Source organism: Ornithodoros turicata, chromosome 2 (genome assembly GCF_037126465.1).
Source record: "Ornithodoros turicata isolate Travis chromosome 2, ASM3712646v1, whole genome shotgun sequence".
NCBI classification, from domain to species: domain Eukaryota; kingdom Metazoa; phylum Arthropoda; class Arachnida; order Ixodida; family Argasidae; genus Ornithodoros; species Ornithodoros turicata.
This window is the reverse complement of record NC_088202.1, coordinates 90564873-90576400: the sequence shown is the minus strand read 5'-3', so window position 1 is coordinate 90576400 and position 11528 is coordinate 90564873. Positions and strand designations below refer to the sequence as shown.

Below are 11528 nucleotides of genomic sequence, written 5' to 3'. Positions count from 1 at the left end.
CCATTCGATGGACAATGTGATCGAACAGTGGTTTTTCAACGTCGCCTGTTTTATGATAACGACATTCATTGTACAGGTCTGCAACTAGCTCCAGATCTTCAACGTACCGCCGGAACCCCACATCAACCAGTCGTGTGAGGAGGTCTTGCGTCAAAGTGTCAACAGATACACTCGGCGTACCGGATGGTGGATGCACAGCGGAAGCCCATTTGCGGCAAACATAGTTATAGAAGTCTCCGCATGGATCGACGGAATCGTCAAGCAGGCTCGAGATGTTCTTCGCCTCGTGCTTGCAGCGGGCTGAAGAGCATGAGCTAGACCGCTCCATCTGTTGATGCATCAGCTTCTCAGGAGCATTTGTCGATACCGTTGATGATCTTGAACGTCTTGGATGAGCTTTATGCGGCATAAAGACGTGGTTAACAGCTGGCCTTCGAGCATTGATGGAAGAGTTTTCGGCAAGACTGTCAGGAATGGTTCCAGATTGGACGTCGTCAATAAAGTCTATCTTCGGCTTCAGATCGTTGTTTTGCCGTTCCATGAGCAGAGACCTTACAGCAAGATATGGAAGGATACCCGAGAGAATCACAGCAATGAAAGTCAGTATTACGATGGTCGTCTTGCCGAAAAGGAAGTGTTGAGTTGAACCAGCTTCACAACTCTCTTCAAGATGTTCCACAGAAACTGGCAGAATCTCATCCTCCGTGTCGTCTGTCCACATTTCGGAACCTTCTTTTTCTTCTTCTTCTTCCACCACTAAGCACAGTGACCAAAAGCCACAAAGGGCGATTGGCCAGGGTTCAGCCCCATGTAAAATTTTCTTCTTCTTCTTCTTCTTCTACCTCAGAGCAATGGCCTTCTTCTTCCAATTTTCTTCTGAGCACGACCGCTTCTTCTTCTCTTCTTCCCATGGACCGCTATCGACGAGAAAGCTCATTCCTTCCTTTGTCTTTAGTCATACGCATTTATGGGGGGGGGGGATATATATTTATTGATAGGAAAGGTCTGCCAGACCCGCATTTATGCGTTCAGTTAATACGTAAGATATCTCATTGAAATCTCGAAGATATCGAAGTAGCAGCAAGCCACAGATGAGCTCCTTTGCCCACGTCCAAGTGAGTGGCATGGGCGGTTCCGGTCATGCACCAAAAGCAGAGCAGCAGGGATTTATGACCGACATCATGAAACGTCCTGAATGAATAGGTGTTTGTTGAAGTTTCGTTGAGATTCACCTTGCTCACAGTATCCAAAATGCCTTGTTTTGATTCAGTATTAGCGCCGCGAGACAGCTGTGGCTATGTGCGGCGTACAGACGAAAGGCGTACGACAGGTAAATGGAAAGAGGACAGCAGGAAGGAGTACAAGACAGGCGGGGCTAGTATGCGTCCTAGGCCGACTTCAGGGGGAACTGTGCCGACATCGTCTGGAAGGTTTGATGCCGGAAAACCTCAGACAGCACAGCCGGTGGTAGGATTCGACCACCACCTCCCAGTCTTCAGCACGACCTTGGAGCTACCACCAAAGGCGAACGCTTAGTATGAACAAGATGTGACGTGGCGACATGCTGCACGTTCCGCAGGGTAGGGCTTCGGATAATTTTTCAGCCCCTGGGGTTCTCTTAACGTGCGCCGGACATCTCCGACACACGGTGCTGTTGGCACACCTCTACGGCCTGAGGTAAGCGAGACGGGACGGCGTTTGCGCGACTACACAATGCCGCCCGACGGGGGGCTGACCGGCGTTGGTCAGTGTCCATCCATGGCTGGTGTCCATCCAGAGTCCATGGCTGGTGTCCATCCCTGCTGTCCGGCGACCCTTGAGTGGCTCTTCCATTTGCGCGAAGAACCCTAAGCTCCTCACACAATGCCTTGAAGGTATTACAGACGACTATAGGGACATTTCTGAAGTGCGCCAGTATGGCGGTCACGGGATTGTCTGTCGATCCACAAATGTCGCTGTTATCCACTCGATGCTCGGGACCTCGTCGTTCGGTGGACGCCCAGAGAAAGCTTTTATCCCCCCTCATTTGACTTGTGTCAAAGGCATTGTGAAGGGACTGAATGTGGCACTATCTTCACTAGAAATCCTCGATCTTTTCTCGCATAACGGCGCGGTAAACGGGGACTGTGTTCCCACAGAGTCGGTAATTGTTACTTTTGCTGGTCATAACCTACCGACCTTCAGACATGAAGTCGTTGCCGCTAATATTTCGCGTGGATCCCTTTATGCGCAGGCCACTTCAGTGCAGACGTTGCTTCCGCTTCGGGCATGTTGTTAAACACTGCAAGTGTGGGGTGCATTGTCGTCGGTGCGCTAACTCCCACGACGAGTCCGACTGCCCTCCAGACTCGCTCTGGAAGCGCTGTTTGTGCGGTGGAGCGCACCTTGCTGATTACCAAAGCTGCCCTTCACGCGACCATGAGGCTTCCGTGTTGGAGATTACGGATTCTCGTCACTGCTGTCGTAGCGACACTACTGCTATTTTGAAGGGTCGTGGCAGCTCCTTCGCTTCCATGGTTCATGCTGCAGGGCATGTTTCCGACAGGCTTGAAAGGATGATTAACTCTGCCGTGGATAATGCTGTTGTCAAACTAAGAGATGAAATTTCCTCCATCAGCTCTCTCCTTCCCACCTTGTCTGCTGCTTTGCAGGATGAAGTCTCGACTGTGGTCTCGACCGTGACGCGTGCTGCTCCCAATGTTCTTCCGTCGTCCCTCCCGACTGAGGGTGAGCAGGTTCTCCCGCCTTCAACGGTGCCTCCATCCCCTCCCCATCGCCTACACTCCCCGTTAGCCTGTACGCCTATCCCTATTTGTCCTTCACCTGACATAGACACTGAAATGACTTCAACTCCCTCTCTCTCCAAGCGCGGTGCTTCTCCCTGTAAGACTGGGTCTGGAAGTCCCCAAGGAAAGCGGAACAAACAGGGTGCCCTGCCGAATGGGGCCAACGATGTCCTTGCTGATGCTGTAGTGAGCTCCAAACTCTGTGATGGATAGTGTTGTCAGGCTCCAACAGCTCCCCATAGAGCCCATAGTTTGAGATAATTCACACAACACTGGGCACACGACCAATGAAATTGCGACGTGGTGGATATTATGCACAACCAGTCGGCCAATCAGGAGCCTCCATGTCTGGCTGGCTTTTCGGTCGGTCCTGGCTACCATCGACTTCTACTGGATTTCAGGCCTGCCGCCGTTACTCGGTATTCAAAATAACTAAAGCGATTTTGGGGTAAAATAAAGATTTATTTGATACAACGCACTAATTCAAAGATCTGATATCCACAGAACCATTAACCGCCCGTCAACATCCAGCGAACGTCGGGTTGTGGATGTTGGGTACGTCTCACGAACGTACACATTTGCTCCCGATTACGTTTTAACTACGCCCGTACTACCGTGCTAATCAAGAGAAAATTATGCGAAATGGACGTCGTAGGACCGCCGATGCGGATCTTCGAGGGACCTGTGGAGGATCTCTATCTCGGCCCTATAGGTATCGCGCGGCTATGGAAATATCGCAATTTTAATCATCAGATGAACAGAAGGACGCAAGTGTGCAACCAAAATACTTTATTTCTATGTGGACTTTATTTACATGTGCATTCGTACATGCCTGCCGGCACATAAGCAGTACAAATAATGAAAACACGTGACAAGGTGCCATATCCAGATCATTCCAGTTCATACAGAGCGTGATCACCATATCACCACGTTATCTAGAAAAGAAAAAAAAAACATCCATGTTACTCGCCGTATAATTAGTTGGCATCTTGCATGAAACCGACGCAACTGTATCCTCACGCTCCTTCACGTCTTGTGAATGGCTACCGGTGTCTTGATATTGTTCCTTTCTGTGTCTTCCGGCCTCTGTAACTCATTGGCCAAGTTCTGCCACCGAGGCACACTGATAAAAACAACAGACATAATCAGGCATCATTGGTCTCTGCCTATGGCACATACGCATATCAGCGTTTGGCCGTACTTCTCGTTTACCTAACATTCTTACCTGTAACGCATAAGACAGTAAATAATTCCAAGACTGCTCATAGAGAAAACACTCCACACTCTCTGTGAGACGCTGAGACGCACGCAGCAATGAATGACCGATGCTAAGCGGTATAGCCCTTTATGCCTGAAAGAACAGCAAGAACACAGTGAATGAACCACAAAATAAAAGTAGCACGCAATGCTAATATGCCTATATTACAAGCTCAGCTAGGATCGATTGCATTTTTTTTTTTTCACTAGCCAGTGGGCTAAAGCGACTTAAAGAACAAATGAGTCTTAAACGCGAGCGCAAGGAAACAAAGGCACCACGGCCGTTTACCTGCATTTGGGTCATAGACATTGGCCCCCGATGGAGAATCCGTTACGTACAAGGCATATGCTCCTAACTCTTCACAAAATTCAAGTTGTACTGGTGCTGTTCGCGTTGAAAATTACTGTATTACTCCGAGCCATTCCAGACGCCGCCATGTTTCTCCAGCGTCTCCAGCGGCGTTTGAAATCATCCGCCGCACAACAGGCTATGGCATCACGTGACTCTCTCTTTTGCGCGTTGCGGAAAAAATAAGCCTTCTGCGCAGATTTCAGCTCTAGGCGGCGACGCAGTCAGACGACAGACCGGGAGAGAAGAACGAGTTGGAGTGTGAAGGGCGAAAAGGGATGCTGAAACGGCTCTTTGTGGACACACTGCGGATGGGGTGCGCACGGTGTCCACAGGGTAATATACGTGGGACGTCTGCTGACGTATACTCATTGGAGCATCCCATCTAACGCGTCCAGGAGGCGTTCAATCGATGTTCACTTTAGGCTGCGGACGCTCGGACCCTTGTCGGCTGTCCAGGGGCGGTTACTGGTTCTGTGCGCACTGTGCGTACAAAGCCCACTGCGTTGCTGACACACTGGGACAAAGTTCGAACATGAAGCAGAGCGAACACACCGTTCAACTCCTAATACCGAGCCAGTCTCATGAGTGCGTACCATTTCATGATGAGCATCTTCTTTCGCTGCCTGCGGTGCATTCATTATAGCGAAGCGAAAAACACTTGTGTGGCACGTAATCCTGTCTTTGTTGACAGTCCTCGAAATCCAACGGCGCCCGAACTTGTTCTTCACGCTCCAACTCATGAAGCATTCCGGTAGCGCAGTTGACAAATTGTTCGTGGGATAATAGTTGTTAACGAGAGGATAGAGAGGTAGCAAGCGAGCTGGTGGTATAGATCCATAACTTAAAAACCAGAGACTAGGCGACCCGAGACCAGGCGTGTTTGTCGTTTTTTTGTCGCCTAGTCTCGGGTTTTTAAGTTATGGATAATAGTTGTGTCCGAAAACAGCACAACACGCGTAGATTCACAATGACGCACGAATAAACCCGCGATCATATTTCTGCCAACTGTTCTGTCGATTGACACCACCGAACACAGGAGGACGACAGGCCGGCCATGCTATTTCGAAACTATTCTGAAACGGCCGAGACGCTGTACGCACATGCGCGCGTACAAAATGCGATTTCAAAACGTTCTCGACCAATCAGAGCGCGCGCACAGTCTCGGCCAATGGGCTTGCGACATGGTGTATGGGCGCAGTGGTACATACTCTACAGCCGCGTCCGCGGGTACCTGCGGAGGACTGGTGTTGTCATGGATAGTGTAGTCATTCAGTGGAATTGTTACTCCGTTTCTGCAGCCCTTCCTGATCTTACCGCCTTAGTTTCTTCTCATTCCCCCGAAGTGATCCTTCTCGAGGAAATGTGGCTAACCCCTGACCGTTCTTTCTCTTTTCGTGGTTTTCATTCTTACCGTTTAGGCAGGCCAGCTGATAAGGGTGGTGGTCTGTTGACCCTTGTTTCTACTGCGTTGGTACATTCTTCTTCTGTTTTCTTCACACATACGGCGTCGGACTACGAAGTCCTCGGGGTCCATTTGTCCTTGCCGAATGACGCCCTTCGTTCATTAACGCTTACTATCCTCGGGGTTTCTTATCAGGTTGCTCGATTGACTCTGCCGTCACTCAGGCATCTGGGAGGGTGATTGTGGGTGGTGACTTCAACTCTCACCATGTTATGTGGGGTTCTAAAACTGATGCGCGCGGTCGTGACTTCTGGAACTGGGTTTGTAGACGGAATTTGTACGTGGCCAATGATGGCCCTTCTACTTTCCTTCGTGGTCTGGCGAGATCTGCCATTGATCTTTCTTTGTGCTCTACCCGGTCCAACATGTCTTCATGGAAGGCCATTGATTCTTCTACCAATTGCGACCACCTTTCCATATACTTTGTGGTTCTTTGCTCTGCCTCGCGTAACACCTCCTTTCGGGTCCTCAATAACCACCGCCTGCAGGGTCAGAAGCTGGAAGTTCTCTTGGCCCAATGTGATAAACTTTCTTCGGTAGACTGGGCATCTTTCACACTGTCCTCCGTCTCCCAGTCCTCCAGCAGTCCTCCTTCTGCGTTACGAAACGCACTAAATCGCCTTGTGCGCCTTGATGGAACGACGACTGTGCAAGAGCGTATAGGCGCCGGAAGGCTGAATGGAAACAGGTACTTGGTAATACCTGCTATGTGAACTGGAAGAACTACCAGTTTTGTAAAGCTCTCTTCAAGCGGTCTGTTGCTGCGGCAAAGCGTGACTTTTACTCGGGACGCAACAAACTCAAAACACCTTCCTTTCTGCACCGAATCGTAGAAAAGCGCTACAAAGGCATATTGCCTTGCTCCGCTCCTCTTCATCTGCCATCTTCTTATACCTCACAAGCCTCTCGGACACGGATCCTAAGACGCTCCATGAAGAAGTTGCCAAGAGTTCGTCTCTGCGCTTTTTCAATCTGTGCCCCCGGTTCAGCTCTTCCTTCTCCTTCATGTGTGGGCTATCATGATGTCTCTGCCGACGACCCTGCTGGAAAAAGCAGACTCGATCTCATTCAGCGCCCGCATCAATTTCAATGAGTTTCAATGAGAATTTATGCATCCGATTCATTTCATGTGGTGGTGGTGGTGGTGGTGGTGGTGAAAGGGCTTGCCGTTGTCGGCCTCACGTATGTGGGCAACGTCACGACTGACGCCCTGGGGAATGTGCGTCCTGGGCCGACTTCTAAGGGGAATGTGCCAACATATGTCTGAAAGCGTCTGAGGAAACCCCAGGAAAAACCCCAGACAGCACAGCCGGCACCGGGCATTTCATGTGAATAAAGCGGGTAACTCTCATTGAACCAATGAGAGGTGTTGCGAGAAAGCTGACTTTATGTTTGAGCGCCCCAACGGATGTTGTAGTGAAGGAGTCTTCCAGGAAACCAGGAGCTAATTTGTCCAATGAGAACCAATGACTTTCAATGAGAACTGAGGCACCCAATTTATTTCATGTGAATAACGCAGGTATTTCTCATTGAAGTAATGAGAAGTGTTGAGGGAAAGCTAGCTTTATCTTTCAGCGCTCTAACAGGTGCTGTGGTGAAGAATATTCACAGGAAATCAAGAACCAAATGAAGTAATTAACCCATTGGGTGCCAATGAGAAACAATGGTTTCCAATTGAAACAATCTGTACCGACGTATTATGCAGTGAAGATCCCCTTCACAGAAAGAAAATTAATTAGGCAGGTGGTTTAAAATCGAACCATCATGATCACTGTCTGAATTGAATTAATTTGAGCAAACATGTTCTGCGGGTATAGGACTGCTCCATGCATAGATGAAATGGGGAAGATGATGGAACAACAACAACTTTATTTTTTACTTTGGAGAGTGGGGAGGTTCATCGCCCGAGGCGATACTCTACCCCATTGCTGGTGGGAATGTGGGGAATAAAATAACGAGCCCCTTCACAATAACGATCGAAGTCCGATGGTGTCCAGAAATGTCAGAAGAGCTTTGAGCGCAGAGCAGTGCTGGGCTGGATTGGGTCAGGGACCAAGCAATTTCGATAGGGAGAAGGGGCGAGAGCCCAGCTGACGAAGAGACTCAGAGAGTGCGGTTCGGGAAGATTGGTAGTGGGGGCAATGAAGAAGAATATGCTCCAGATCCTCAAGAGCACCACAGTGGCAGCAGGTGGGTGAGTCAACTTGTCTAAAGCGGTAACGCCACTGAGCTGTAAAGGCCACAGGGAGGCGCATTCGGTGGATTAATGCAGCATCTTGACGAGAGGTGTTTCGTGGCATGCGGAAAGCGAGCGTTGGATCAACTCTGCTCAACATAGAGGGGGGAGAATGTCGGTTGTCCATTGGCGGGAAGCCAGGGGTGTCACGAGGCGTCGCAGAATTGAACGGCGGTCCTCTCAGCAGAACAATACTGGTCCACACGATACTAGTCGCACATTCGAGGGATACAGAAAGGTGGTTAGCATTGAATACAGAAGTCAATCATTCTAATTTAAAAAATATTCTTCTATTCGAAACGAGCTTGAATTCCTACACACTTCAATGGGCAGAAACTGCGCAACTGACGAGTTCTAAAGTGCTTAAGTCTAAACCTATGTACTTCTTGCAATGCACGAGAGCGAAAGAGAATATTCTTTTCCCCAGGAGCATGCATATAGCAATACGCAGGCGTGCCCCAAGTGAAGTATGATCTGTATTCATGCATAATTTTGCACATTGTTTTTGCAACTGGTAAACACATTTAAGTTAACAATATATAGCACACCATATACAAATAATGTACACTTGTATGTGACAGCTGCAAGTATACTCCAAACAAGAAAATCTCAAACACACGGTACGTGACATCGTGTAAGAAAGATTGCCGTTTATAGCCTATGTTATCACAGGAAAAAAGAAACTGCTAGAAAAGAAGTCAATGGTTATCTCAAGATTGTCGTACTACTAATACAATTAGAAACTTGAATAATACATATAGTGAAAGAAATTTTGCCAAGAAAGAAAAAAAAGTGTTTCACAAATGTTGTCATCACTCATATTCAATCTTGTTTGGCAACTTGGCCGCCACCACAAACTGCTCATTTACTGCCATGCGCATACATCTACACGCCAACACTACAGGTGAAGGTACTCTTATTCACTGCGAAACTACGTATTTGTCATACTGTTACGTGCGTTCCGAAGACTGTTGTATTGCAAAAGTGTCAGTGAACTTACTTTTTCCTGACCTTTGTGGCGAAAGCTAATGCGAAAAATCACAGACACAGCATCACAATATGCAGCAACAGCATCACAATCACAATATGACCAGCCGTTCAGACAAACTATCTTGTTGTTTGCCCTCTGACATTTAATATAAAGTTGTGGAATGGTACATGAGACATTTGGCTATCATTCGCTTCTAAGCGGTGGATGATGAAGGCAATACTGCCGTTGCATTTTTGAATATGTGAACGGTCTCGAGCTCTACACCTTTCCTAAGTGCCCGCGCAGACTAAATTTTCAAAGCATGTTGCAGCAAATGGTTCTGAAACAGTTGCTCGGCATAATCAAAGACAAATGTTTGTACTTTGTAGCGGCCACTGAAATAGGGTACCGAGAAGTCCAAAATTCCCGAGGCAGTTTCCATGCTGGGTCTGTGCAGGTTGGATTTCCATTCTGAAACCATCCAACTTCCATTTGAAAACCAGGATGCTTCAATGCTGGAGTCCAGCTGGAAATGGGATGTTCCAGCGAGTACGCCGGATAGTGTTTGATTCCTGGCTATGAAGATAATCTGGGCTTATGTAAAGCAAAAAAAAAAGGTCGAAATTGATTGCACACCGTGCGTATATTAATTTATGCTCAAATATAATACAATAAATAAAATACAAAATAATTACTGTAATAATAATAATAAAATAATGAAATAAATAACAACCGAAACGTGTGCGAGGTTATGTACACAACTCCGCGTACATGAGTAGGTTGCAAAAAATGATTGTGCAATACGACAGCTCTTGGCTTTACCTTGAGACACTTCAGCTTTGTCACTCTGTCAAAACGAAACTATTGCCAAAATGCGATAATGCTCTCATCGTCATATGCGACCGAGCGCCATCGGCATCAATTAAGAGTATGTTTTGAACTTGCAAACGTCTCTCGGCGTGTTGGTAAATTAGATGGTTCTTCCTGCCTTTCAACTCATCCGACCGTATAAAAATGTGAACGCATTTGTGAAGTCAGGTGCTCCGTCATGCATTTTGTTCCTGAACCAGTGCACGAGCTCTGTTACGACAATAAGCGGCGTGTTTCGGACGCTTGATCCTAAAGTCCTAAATACGAGCAAAGAGGTGTACTAGTGAACCGATATTTATCCATCGTTGTCCGAACTGCCTTTATGATGTGCCATCCTCCCGCTTGCACTGGACGGACTTTCTTTGTCGGACAATTAAAGGAGGAAGTACTACTGACATGTGACATTCGTGATTTCACGTGCATGCATCAGACTTTGCCTCAACTTGTGTGACACATTAGAGAGTTTTAGTATACCGGCCATAGGCTACCGGTGGGGCCGGTATTGACGTCATGCCTTCTCTGCGCGAGCGGAATGCCGGCCTCCCGGTCCTACCGGCCGCCGGTCGGAGGGGCGAAATACCGCGCAGCCTACCGCCAGCGTACCGCTCGCTTCACCGGCGAGATCGACAGCAGCGCCGCCGCTCTCCTTCCCGTCTCCGTGCGTCGCTACCGGTGAAATGTCGCGGTAGAGTCGCGCTATACTAAACGAGCCTGTTATACCGGAGCCGGGGACTGCGGTAAGCAAGTCCACCGGTAGCCGCGGTAGCCTACCGGGCACCGGTAGCGGTATACTAAAACTCTCTATTATCTCCTTATAATGTTGTCACTGTTGCTGCATATACACTGAATATTTGTAATATATCTTTTATCATAGCAGCTAGTCTGGAGAAACTTTCTGCACTTGGATCATAAATTAATGACGCAGACGGGTGTTTTCATTGTTTTAGCTGCCTTCTTCATGCACCTTCCTTTCTTGCTGTTAAATGAGTTTGCATAGATAGTGTCTTCGTTTACAGCCAGACTGTCTCACATTATTACAATAAATTTATTGCTCATTGTCACTTGATAATTTTCCAGCATATTTCAGCTTTTTCTGCTTCCTCGTGCAACAGTTTATGTTGAATCAGTTGCTTCAACGCGGCCTGATGTAAGTTTTCAGTAATGATACCCTATATACATGGGAGAACTTAGAAAGTAACCAAGCTTTCCATTCTGAGGCCTTCCAAAAGTGATATTCACCGAAGTCCCTTCGTGGTTTCGATAAAGAGCTTGGTGGAGTGACTATTCTTCTGTTAACAGCGATTATTGTTTGTTTCTTGCAAAAATACAGGGTGCTTGTTTTTATTCGCTGCAGAATTTCTGTTAAAAACTAGTAGAGCAAAATAGATGCTGTTTTTCCAGTTGAGTTATGTGGCCAGGCGAACATTCGCTCGAAGAAAATCATCCAACAGTATGATCACTAAATACCTTAAATTCATCAACTCTTTAATTAGGGGACTTCGCGCAAACGCGAAATAAGAGAACGGGATGTATTCGTCGTCGAAAACAGTTTTACGTTGAGAAAAAAAAAAAAAAAAAACGCGCACCTGCGTTGG

The 11528-nt window shown here is 47.6% G+C and overlaps 1 long non-coding RNA gene across 2 annotated transcripts; it reads right to left on the bottom strand.

The window, feature by feature from the left end:
• Positions 1 to 3700: 3700 nt before the first annotated feature.
• Positions 3701 to 4441, bottom strand: LOC135383834 (uncharacterized). Of its 2 annotated transcripts, XR_010420094.1 has the most exons (4): positions 4333 to 4441; positions 4012 to 4137; positions 3796 to 3909; positions 3701 to 3721 (listed from the first exon to the last, which is right to left on the bottom strand). It is a non-coding gene; the product is annotated as an uncharacterized LOC135383834 (long non-coding RNA). The 2 variants fall into 2 exon arrangements; XR_010420093.1 differs by lacking the exon at positions 3701 to 3721 and having other exon boundaries at positions 3738 to 3909.
• Between the last annotated feature and the right edge of the window lie 7087 nt (positions 4442 to 11528).